The 12706-nt window shown below is 39.0% G+C and overlaps 1 protein-coding gene across 6 annotated transcripts in view; it reads left to right on the top strand.

Annotated features, from left to right (window-relative positions):
• Window positions 1-503: 503 nt before the first annotated feature.
• Window positions 504-12706, top strand: part of ASCC3 (activating signal cointegrator 1 complex subunit 3) — a 329002-nt gene continuing 316799 nt past the window's right edge. For all 6 annotated transcript variants that reach the window (XR_014065459.1, XR_014065457.1, XM_081530206.1 and 3 more), the window contains exon 1: window positions 504-768. The gene's annotated coding sequence lies outside the window, so the exon portion shown is untranslated. The remainder of the gene's footprint in view (window positions 769-12706) is intronic.

A 12706-nucleotide genomic window follows, 5' to 3' on the forward strand; every position in this document is an offset into this window, starting at 1 on the left:
AAGGAAGGAGGAACTTGAGAGCAAGGAATCATGCATAAAGCGACCAGCGGCCAGGATTTCTGGCTTGTGATGACAACAGCAATCAACTTGGTTCTTCGCTCATACTCAGGGCTCCTCTCTCCTTTATTTGTAATAAGCATTATTTCCTCCAGGTCTTCGTCGGATACGACTGAGCGACTAAACTGAGCCTCCAAGTCTTCGCCTTAGAAATAGGCGAAGAGAAGATGAGGCCGATCCAAGTATAATAACTGCAGAGAAAGACGCTCAGGTAGTTTGCAGGTGGCAGGAGCGGCGTGGTGACGGCAACCTACACACCAGGAATCCCAAGATCGCGCGCCCGCGCGCCCGCCCGAGAGCCCGCCCTCGCAGCTGGCTGGGCCGGGATCCGAGCTCCGCGGGCAGGAGGCGAGGCGGCGGCGCGCGCGCGCGCGCGCTGGCGGGGTGGGGCTGATGGAGCCGACGTGCGACGTTGGCGCCGCTGCGGGCGGGTGACGTGTAGGCCCGCGCCTGCTCCGCCTCCCGCCTGCTTGCCGGGTTTGTGGGTCTGTCCCGCGGTCGAGCCGTCTTCGTGGACCCTGCCCCAGCACTGGGAGGGATCCGGCTAGCCCGGCGTGGAGTGCGGACGAGGACGCGGCGGGGAAGTTGCCCTCTGGCATTCTCTGCTCTGCCCTCCGCCCCCCGCCAGGCGAGGGAAGTAAAGATCAAACCGAAAGGGAGGGAGGCAGGAGCTGGCGGAGTGATGGGAAGCGCTTGAAGCGGGACCGAGAGGTGAGGAGGGGGACGTGGGAGGAGAAGGGGCCCTGCGACCGGGCGAAGCGGGCGAGAGGCGGGGCCAGGGCGTCCCAGGTGCGACGTCCTTTGGCCCCGGAGGCGAGCCCGGACCTGTCATTCCTCTCTGGGCCTGAGACTTTTCGGTGGTTTCCGATAGTCTCGTCCTGCTCGTGAAATTTTTAGGGTGGGGGTGGGGATCAAAACATGGACACAGCCACATGTTGCCAAGGTGTTAGGCCACAAGGCGATGACCAGATGCGTGCTTTTTTCCCCTGTGCGTGGGTAGTTTGTTTTCATTAGTTTTCTTTACAAAAATGTAATAACTTTTTCATTTTCTTCACGTGGACTTTGGAGAGAAATGAACTTCCCAGTGTTTTTTACTTTTACACTTAACCAGAGTAAATAAACTGGATAGGGAGTGGACCATGGTGAATTGTGGGTGAATTTAGCAATCGAGGAATCTAGAATGTTATTTTGAAGAAAGTGTGTTGTATGTGCGAGCATGCTGAGATGTGGGTACGTGGGCAGTATTTTTTTTATTATTATTTTAAATAGGCTTCTTATCACACATTAACTTGTTCATTGATTGCAGTGTGCTCATGTATTTTGCTCTTCTTTGGTTTAAAAGAAACATCATTTTAGCGGTAGCTAAAAGTTTAATACGAATGGCATCACATGTGCAGTTCAAACTAGTAATCATATTTTATTTCTTTCCCTAAGTAAAATTAGACTTGAGTAGCTGTTGTCTCCTTCACCATATTTCATGTTTCATAGACTGAAATCATCTTTCCAATTTTTCAAAATGTTCTTAAAAGTTGAGGATTCAGCTTTTGATTCCAGTCTGGATTGTGCTCCTGTTCATATATCTTATTTTTAATGGTGGTTATGATAATATTCTTGCATAAGAAAAATGCTCCTTAGAGATGCGAGTTAAATGTTGTTAGAGTGAATTAATTTTTCATGGGGCTTCCCTGGTGGCTCAGACGGTAAAGCATCTGCCTGCAATGCTGGAGACCCGGGTTCAATCCCTGGGTCGGGAAGATCCCCCGGAGAAGGAAATGGCAACCCACTCCTATACTTTTGCCTGGAAAATTCTATGGATGGAGGAGCCTGGTGGGCTACAGTCCATGGGGTGGCAAAGAGTTGGACACGGCTAAGCGGCTTCAGTTTTTTCTTTAATTTTTCGTGGCTTATCCTTGTGATCCTTGCTGTATAGGTTTAGTTTTCTTTCATTCATTTATGTCTTTCTATGTGCCAGGCACTATGCTAGGCCTAGGCAGTCAAGAGAGACAGGATGTCTGTACTTAAGAAACCTTCTATAGTCCTTCCTCCTTCTAATAGAGAATCTTGATTAGGGTTTCTCCTCATGCCATGGATATCTAGTTGACAAAAGCAAGGCTTTTTGCAAGAAAAAGTTACTGTCAGTGTTTATATATAAAGTGGCATTGAAAGAGGAGCAGATCATTTTTCTTGAACAGCATGACTTGTTTTGTTTTTGATCAAAAAGATAGTATGCATGCTTGTGTTTTGCTGGTTAAGAGGAGTAAGTTTTCTTTTTGACAAGTTGGCTTAATTATAAAATTCAGAATTAGAAGCCCGTTTCTACTTGAAAAATAATACTTAAACATTAAAAATCTTTTTAAAGTAATTTTTCCAGTTTTTACATTGTTCTGTTGGACTATGTGTTAATAACTTGTAATTCATTAGAGTAATTCCTAATAGTTCTATGCACAGAGCATTTTCATCAGAAATATAATGCTTGTTGACTGAAGTGAATTTATTGTCCAATAATACCTTCCATGGGGAAGTAGTTAACATAAGCCCTTTTAGTACTGAATAGTCTTGATGTTTTGTTATTGTTCAGTCACTAAGTTGGGTACCATTCTTTTGTGACCCCGTGGACTGCAGCATGCCAGACTTCCCTGCCTTGATGTAACGTAGCACAATTTTCAACTTTGAGCATATGTCTACCTGAAACTGAAATTTTAGCAAACACATTTATGGAAAGAAAAAGTGCTTAATTACCAAGGAGGAGAGAATCAAGTATTTGTGTTTGCTCAGTTGTGTTCTACTCTTTGTGACTCCCATGCCACGTTGTCTGCCAGGCTCCTGTGTCCATGGAATTTTCTAGGCAAGAATACTGGAGTGGGTTGCCATTTCCTTCTCCAGGGGATGACACAGCCATGTAAATGTTCATTCATTCAATATGTACCATCTCATTTGAGTATGTTGTGGTTAGATGAGCAAGTGAATATTTTTGAGTGAGTTTGTCTACTGTTTGTTCATTTTCCTGCTGTGTTGGCTTAATAATAAGGTCTTATAGACATATTTATATTTCTGAAACTCTGTGTTTCAGAGTTAGTGCAGTTAAACTTGTTTGAGTATTCTGGTTTAATCAGATTATTCAGCCTTAAAGGGGCAGAAAAAAATCGTTTTGTAACGCTCTTCATTTTGTTGATCAGAAAATTGATAGTTAGCTATCAATTACTATGCTAGCTAGTTTTAGCTAGTTAGCTAGTTTTCTGCCATCAAACAAATTGGCCTCTGAACTAATTTACCTTTATTTTTATTCTGTTTCTTCCCACTGCATTCTACCTCTAAGAAATTGTTATTTGAGTAGAATAACCCTTGGGGACCTTTGTAAATTAGATTCCCATTTTGTCTTCCTGTTGTTGGAGTTTGGGGCTAGTTTTTCTCGACTTCTGTGATTTCCTCTTCAAGGAGAATTCATAGAAATTGCATTTGTTATCAAAGGTTTGAACTGACATGGAAAATAAGGGTGGGAATTTGGAGAGATACATGATTTAAAAATGTAATATGTAAGAAATTTTCAGTTAATAATAAGATTCTCAGGATATGTTTTAATAAGATAATTGGGAAGAAATATTTATATTTGAAGAAGAAAAAGTTCACAGCTACTTATTTAATGACTAAACCAAAGATTGTCAAACTACTAAATCGTAATTTTGGGAAGTAGTGTCTGGAAATGTCTATTTTCAAGTGAATTCCCAGTGATTCCAGGGCAACCAATTCATACTGTTGAAGGACTTAATGTTAAAGCATATGAATTCAAGAGCCTCTTAATTATAGGTAATATCTATTAAACCAGAACTTCAAAAGAAGGAAGGTAATTTATCTTAGGATTGTGGAGTAGTTAGGGAGGCAGTTGATAATGTTTTCCAGCATTTTCGAAGACTTGCTAGGTCAATTTCAAATGAAGTGAGTGACTAGCAGGTTCCTCAGTTGTGTGTAGCTAAGAAACATGGCATATGAATTTGATAAAGGAAAACTGCATTCCATTTCAAGGAGGAAATTCTTATTTACTGATGAGACAATTTGTGTTTGCAGAAAAATTCTTGGAAGCGCATAAAATGTTCAACAGGCTAATCAAATGTAACACTATACAAATAGTAAATTCTACTCTTATTTATAAATACAAATAGACATAGCTTCATCTTGATTTCAGTTCAGTTCAGTTCAGTCGCTCAGTCGTGTCTGACTCTTTGCGACCCCATGAATTGCAGCACGCCAGGCCTCTCTGTCCATCACCAACTCCCAGAGTCTACCCAAACCCATGTCCATCGAGTCGGTGATGCCATCCAACCATCTCATCCTCTGTCGTCCCCTTCTCCCGCCCCCAATCCTACCCAGCATTAGAGTCTTTTCCAATGAGTCAACCCTTTGCATGAGGTGGCCAAAGTATTGGAGTTTCAGCTTCAACATCAGACCTTCCAATGAACACCCAGGATTGATCTCTTCTAGGATGGATTGATTGGATCTCCTTGCAGTCCAAGGGACTCTCAAGAGTCTTCTCCAACACCACAGTTCAAAAGCATCAATTCTTCAGCGCTCAGCTTTCTTCACCGTCTAACTCTCACATCCATACATGACCACTGGAAAAACCATAGCCTCGACTAGACGGACTTTTGTTGGCAAAGTAATGTCTCTGCTTTTAAATATGCTATCTAGATTGGCCATGACCTTCCTTCCAAGGAGTAAGCGTCTTTTAATTTCATGGCTGCAGTCACCATCAGCAGTGATTTCTGGAGCCTAAAAAAATAAAGTCTGACAAGAGATTTAATTATAAAATTCTACATAAATAATTTATAAGAAGAAATTAATGTAAGGGCCGGTGACAATTTGCAAAAATGATTTCAGTGCACCTTTTCCCAGTGCACATGCCTTTTCTAAAATGAGACCTGCTTTAAGGCGTACCTCTGTCACCACGGGGGCCCATTAAACATTCTTTCTGAGCATTCTTTAAGGAGTGAAGGAAGCTTTGCAAAAATATTAGCAATGCTTTTACTCTGGGAATTGGTGTAGTAAGAAATAACCTAACAATCACTTCTGGAAGACTTCACAGTAATACTCCAAGTACACATCATTGAACAAATATTTGTTGAGTTCTTTGGCACAGGGCAAGAACTTTGCCAGGTACCAAAGAGAAGAAGATATAAATTACTTATGCCCTCTTGGAGATTATAGTCAAGATGTTGGCTCTGTGAGACTGTTTAATGGAATTCCTTAAGGCAAGGACAAATACTAATGCATGGTGACTGAATGCTCCCCTGGCCATCTGAAGTTAGAAAAGTAGAGGCCTTGTCACTGATTAAAAAAGTGAAAAAGCTGTTATCCTAAGTCATAGATTTTGGCAATCAGCTCAGAAAGAAAACTGAGTGGGTTTAGAGAGGTTGAAGGTTGCTTGACTTAACACCAAGCTTTGAGAACTCTTCTGTTTGTATTTATTAGAAACAGAACACGGGAAGAACACAGCTGAAATTCTAAATCCAAGGACATTTTACTACATTTCTTGATAGCGTTTGGCATAGTTGACCATATCTCTTGTTTAAAACTTTTCCTTCCCTTATCCTAACCCCAGTCTGACCTTACGTGACCTTCTGCTGTTCAGAATCTCCTTTATAGACCTTACCCTCCTATTTTTTCTGTAAAGGCTTGTGTATCTCCACCTTCTGCTGTCTTGTCTTCTTTAGTCTTCACGTAAATCCTTGGGTGATTTTCATTGTTCCCATGGTATTCCTTATGATTCTCATGTTTGTATTCAGACCTCTCTCCTGAACTTCACACCTGAATATTCAGTCCCTTCTGACCATATCTACTTGAATGTCATATGGACATCTTAGACTTACCCTGTTTGAGATTGAACTCATGATATTCCTACCTGTCCCCCCTACCAAAGCCTGATCCAGTTTTGTGAATTATGTCATCACCTGATCTATCAGTGTGGAAGTCAACTGTGGTCCTTGCCTCCTTCCCTATCACAGATAAAAATAATCAGACTAAGTCAAATAGATTTGATTGGATTCCTCCACTTTCCTCTAATTCACTACCACTACAGTTCAGGAACTCTCATCTCTTCTGGATTACTCCAACAACCTCCTAGTGTCTTTCTGCTTCAGGTCTTGCCTTCCTGTGGTCCATTTTCTTCTCCGCAGTCATAGTGCGTGTGTGTGTTCTTAGTGGCTTCAGTTGTGTCCGACTCTTTGCGACCCTATGGACCACAGCCTGCCAGGCTCCTCTGTCCATGGGATTCTCCAGGCAAGTAATCCTCATTAAACACAGCTCAAGTCAGTAACTCTTTTCGGAGATTTCTTTTACTATTAAAAGAGTTTCCAAACAACATGACTTGTAAGGCCCTGATGACCTCGTTCCCACCTGTCTCTCCAGCCCCCTCTCCTGCCACATTACATACTCCTTGACCACTATGCTTCAGTCATCTGTTTAGTTCTTTGAATGTGGAATGTTCTCACCTCTCATCAGGAGTATGTGTACCTGACTGACTCCTCATCCCTGTTGTCTCGAGTAAGGAAAGTACTTTTTCTTCCCAGCTTCCTGTTCTGCTAGGCTGGATGCACCTGCTTTGTGTTCCAAAAACACTCATTACTGCCCTCTTTGAGAGCCAGCAGTCTTATTCTGTATTGAGATGGCTTATCTAATTGAATTGTCTTCTGCACCGGACTGTGAGATTACCCTCTTGAAGTTTACTTTTTCACCCTTGGGAACCTGACGTTTCCCAGGTGACTGCAGCTGCCCTGACAGATGGTCAGTTAAGGTGTGTCACCACTACAGACTTGTCTAATCTTTTACTTTGCGTTCATTCTTCTCACTTAAACTTTTAAATAGTTGATACCTATTTAAAAAATCTGGAGATATCTTATTAACTTTTACTCTTAAGAAGATACAATATTTACCAGAAGAGTTAGGGAAGACAGATATTTGAATATTCAGAGTAGTGTTTCCAAATACAGGATGCAGAGTTAAATTTGGATTTCAGGTAAACAACAGCTTTTTTTTTTTTTTTTTTTTTTAGTATAACTATATCCCATTTAAGTATGTCTCAAATATTGCATAGGACATATTATACTAAAAAAATGTTTGTGAAACAACCTGAAATTCAAATTTAACCCTGCATTTTATATTTTTATCTGGCACCTGTAACTTACAAAAAATTTTTGTGTGATTCTTAGTCTGAGAGCATAGACACAGAGGTAGATTGGATCTCTTGAAAATGTAATCCTGATGTTAATCATACATTAACTCCAGTGATCAAGAAAAGAGAGGTGTCTCAAGAAACTGATGCTGTGCCTGAATATTTTTTTAAAATATAAGTTGAACAATGGAGAAAGAGTACACAAACTAAGAATGAATTAAAGAAAAGTGAATTTGTAGAACCTGTGATGTGTATCCTTGAAGAAACACTGAGGATAGGGAAAACTGTTTTTAAGCTACATTCAGCAGTGTGTTTCTTGGGGCAATTACTAAGATGTTAAAAGAGAAAATAGATTTAATTAATTGCTAAATTCTCTTCCCTCTTTTATGCTAAGGAGAATGGAGAATGGACTCTGGATTGGAAATGGCAGAATTGATTTGGTTAAATGGAATTGAAGTACATTGTGGGTAGCAATATTAAAAGAGCGCCCAGGTGTTCAATGTTAAGTTTCATAAGCCAGAGCATTTTCAGTAATGCTTTCAGAACCTGCGATTTGCTAGACATTCAGTTTGATGCTTTCACAACTCTTCTGTCTCTTATTAGGCTTCTGTGTTTATTTAAAACTTAATTAGGGAGGGAGGTTCAAGTGCGATATACGTATACCTATGGCTGATTCATGTGGATGTATGGCAGAAACCAACACAATATTGTAAAACAGTTATCCTTCAGTTAAAAATAAAGAAACTTAACTAAAACATTCAATTGTGGTATATTTCTAGAATATGGAAAATGTTCAGAAAATAATGTAACACACATTGCCATGCAGATTTAACAAGGAGTAATTTTTGCCTTAGTTGCTTCAGTTCTTCTCTTGAAAAGTGTTGCTAATTTTTTTTCTCTTTTGTCACTTCTCTTCTGCCTCTCAATCCATTACCTTGAAGCTGGTGTATAAAGTTCTCATGCATGTTTCTACATACTTCTTTGTGACAGGATATAAGCCAAGGCTTAATGAGGGGTATTGGTGGAAAGAAATGGTACTGATTACCTTGGTGAAGAGAACATTTAAAGTAAGATGACAGGTTTATATCTAGAAGTCACTTATGTGAAAAGAGTACTTAACTTTGAAAACTCACTGACATGAGACAGTACAGATAATTTTTTTAAAAGTACTTTTAAGATCAGAAATCAACATCCAGTACTTAGTGACCCAGATACTTCGTGATTTATACTTACATGGAGATTTTTATAAACCACTGAAAAACATCGATGTTCAACCTATACAGATGTCATTTTATTAAACAGCAACTATCATGATTTTCCTGATATCTTTACTGTAAAAATGGTTAACTAGCAATCTTTAGAGAAATGACTCTCACTATTTAACATTTGTAAATGGCACATCCCATAATATTTAAGACATCAGAGAAAGTGATTTTTAAAAATATGTTCCTTGTGTTTTGATATTTTTTGAAGCATGTTTCCTTTAGTAGATTATGTTCTAAAAAAGGTTGGAGATGTCATTGTCAAAACTATTTTTTTTCTCTGAAATGTAGTATATATAATTTGCTGGTAAGAAAAATGGCTTAGCAATTTAGAATATAAGAAAGAAGGAGAAATACGGGTCTGATCCTTTCAGACATCTTTCAGGTTAGGAAGCTGTGAGTAACAGAGTATGGAGTGAGAGTTCAGCTCAGAACAGGGCACACAGAAAACATTCTTATTAACTGTGCTTGTCAGGGTACCTTTCTGCCTAATACAGAGTGAAAGAGAATACCCTCTTTTAGTAATTAAGTTTTTAATTCAATAAGATTGGAACAAACAGTTCGGACCAGAATGTTAAATAATGGTCCTGGCATTATATTCTTTCAGAAAGACTAAGTAAAGCACGTATTACATTAAATAACATGTAAATATGATAAAATTCTTATTATGTGTTCTAATTTATAATGCCCAATGAGTTAGTAATTTCCTTTTCTGTTTTTATATTTCTTGTTTACAACATAAATTCACCTCAGTCCTGTTGTTAATGCCTACTTTTTCTCTACTTCAGAGAGAGGGGTAGAGATTTCATCTGCTATTTTGAGGTATTTGCCAACTTCTTTTACATAGTGTCCAGTTAGGGCTATTCAAGAATTTCCTCTACACAAAACAGTAAATAAAGATCAAAGCCATTATACCCTTTGATAAATATATATATATTTTTAGGATTTGGAGTGTATAATCCTAGTTATTTGTGTGTAAAAACTATCAGATTTCTAAAAGATCACTGGAGCTCATATTTGGGAATGTGGTGGTGTTCCATATAACTGTGGTACAGAGGAACAAGTGTACAAGGTCAGGAAAATGCTTTCTCTAAACAGCTAAAGCTGACTCCAGAGCATCACTTGAGTTTTGGGTTTAGTGTATGAGGGTACCTTATGAGAGGTTTCAGTTAAACTAATCTCCTCAGGGCTCATTAGGGGACAGGAATAGAGTCCTTGAGTTGGTCTTTCCAGAGGCCCATAGATTGGGGTGGAATGAGAATTTTGCCTTTTTCAGCTAATTTGGGCCACAACCTTTTCCACTGGAATGAAAAGAAAATATGTACTGCCTTGTATGTAGTGGGTCTGCTCTGCGCAGTCTCTGGAATACGTGTGCTGGTTTGTTCCTTGTGGGGTGTTCTTTCTGACTATTCTTCTTCTCATCTGTGCTGATATGTTATTCTTGCCATTTATTGTCCCAGGAATATTTAAAAGAAAGGCTTTTCTTATCCTTTGTTAAAAGTAAAATTAATATAACCTTGGAGGTCTTCTGTAGACTCTTAAGTTAATAGTTATGAGTCGGTCTAGGTTTTCTCCCCTATCTGTGGTTGGTAAACCTGGCGTTAATGTAAGTAAGTAGTTGGAGAGAAAAGGTAAAGAACAAGAATCTTATAGATATAAATTTTATTCTTAACAAGCCATTATAGATTTTGATTCATATGAAAGATGTATATGTTGTTGTTCGTTGTTCAGTTGCTAAGTTGTGTCTGACTCTTTGTGACCCCATGAACTGCAGGACATCAGGCTTCCCTGTTCTTCACTATCTCCCAGAGTTTGCTCAGACTCATGTCCATTGAGTCAGTGATGCCATCCAACCATCTCATTCTCTGTTGCCCCCTTTTCCTCCTGTTCCTAATCTCTCCTAGCATCAGGGTCTTTTCCAGTGAGTTGACACTTTGCATCAGGTGGCCAGAGTATTGGAGCTTCAGCATCAGTCCTTCCAATGAATATTTAGAGTTGATTTCCTGTAAGACTGACTGGTTTGATCTCTTTGCTATCCAAGGACTCTCAAGAGTCTTCTCCAACACCGCGGTTCAAAAGCATCAACTCTTCGGCGCTCAGCTTTCTTTATGGTCCAACTGTCACATCCATACATGACTAATGGAAAAACTATAGCTTTGTCTGTATGGACCTTTGTTGGCAAAGTAATGTTTCTCCTTTTTAATATGCTAAGTTTGTCATAGCATTTCTTCCAAGGAGCAAGCATCTTTTAATTTTGTGGCTGCAGTCACCATCTGCAATGATTTTGGAGTCCAGGAAAATAAAGTCTATCACTGTTTCCACTTTTCCCCCATCTATTTGCCATGAAGTGATGGGACCAGATGCCATGATCTTAGTTTTTTGAATGTTGAGTTTTAAGCCAGCTTTTTTTCTCTTCTCTTTCACCTGCATCAAGAGGCTCTTTAGTTCCTCTCCACTTTCTGCCATTAGAGTGGTATCACTTGCATATCTGAGGTTGTTCATATCTCTTCTGGCAATTTTGATTCCAGCTTGTGCCTCATCCTGCCCAGCATTTCTCATGATGTACAGTGCATATAAGTTAAATAAGCAGAGTGACAATATACAGCCTTGACATCCTCCTTCCCAATTTGGAACCAGTCTGTTGTTCCATGTCCAATTCTAACTGTTGCTTCCTGAGCTGCATACAGATTTCTCATGAGGCAAGTAAAGTGGTCTGGTATTCCCATCCTTTTAAGAATTTTCCACAGTTTGTTGTGATTCACATAGTCAAAAGCTTTAGCGTAGTCAATGAAGATTTTTTTTTAATTCCTTTGCTTTTTCTATGATCCAGTGGATGTTTGCAATTTGATCTCTGGTTCCTCTGCCTTTTCTAAATCCAGCTTGTACATCTGGAATTTCTCTGTTCACATGCTGTTAAAGCCTTGCTTGAAGGATTTTGAGCATTACATTGCTAGCATGTGAAATGAGCACAGTTGTATGGTAGTTTGAACATTCTCTGGCATTGCCTTTCTTTGGGATTGGAATGAAAAGTGACCTTTTCCACTGCTGAGTTTTCCAAACTTGTTGGCGTATTGAGTGCAGCACTAACAGCATCATCTTTTAGATTTTGATTCATTAAAAAAAAGTATATGTATGTACTTATTTATCTTTCCTGTGCTTTCTCAGTTCTCCATGTTCCAGGTGTGTTTCCTAATTTGATTGGAAACTATTCAAGAGCCATTGCTTCTTGCTTAAGAATGAGTTAAGATCTAAAGTGAACTTGTTTGGTGAAGATTATGAACAGTTACAAATTTCCCTTGAAAGTCCTTTAGGGGGACACCAGGTTGTCAAAACCTGCTGTCTCTCAATATGTCACATGCAGGCCCATTTTTCCTCCAAACTTGGGACATATCGTAGTTTCTGAGGATGAACAAGATGAAAAAGTTGGCTTGTTGTATATTTTAATGGCCATGTTGTATATTTTTTAAAAAGGGAACTTGGTTTTAAACGTTGGAGTCCTGCAGTACAGCAGGATTCTCAGTTGGATATGCAGGTAGTTATTGAAACAGACTTAAGGGAGCATTATATTCTTGTTGCTCACCACCGTTCACTCAAGAGCATGTATTAAGTGTGTGAAATAGTGGACAGAATCTCGAGCGTTATTGTTTGTGTCTCTCTATACCTTGTATTTGGTCTCCTTTGTTTGATTAAAATAATTAAATACACCTAAGATGTGACTTCACATTAACCTATTGGTGGCATAAGGTACAAGACAAGTAAGAAATACAAGTTCAGTACAAGTAACTAAAATTTTTCTTTAGAATTTACCATGAACAAAAATCACCCCCTTTTGAAATGGTATAATAGAGGATTTTATATATATATATGTTATATCTGTTAAGGCTTATTTTTCTGAATTCTGATGTTAACAGTGTTAATTATATCTATATCACTACTTGATTTTTTTAAACAGATGAATTAAAATAAAAATATTTCAGCATATTTTTTCTAAAAGGTATCGTTTGTGGGCATATAATTCTGTTTTAGCTATTGAAATCTTAAATTTTAATTTTTGCTCCATTTACAGCCTCATCCGTCTTTTCAGTGTTTTTATCCCTTACCTACGTCATATCTCTTTTACTTGTTTTTTCTCCCCTCCTAATAATTACCTGGTATCCATGATCACCAACAAGCAATTGCTTGACTTTATACTCATTAGGAAATACAGTTTGTTTCTTCTCCAGCT

This window comes from Giraffa tippelskirchi, chromosome 9, assembly GCF_054371585.1.
Source record: "Giraffa tippelskirchi isolate mGirTip1 chromosome 9, T2T-mGirTip1v1.2.pri, whole genome shotgun sequence".
Lineage (NCBI taxonomy): Eukaryota > Metazoa > Chordata > Mammalia > Artiodactyla > Giraffidae > Giraffa > Giraffa tippelskirchi.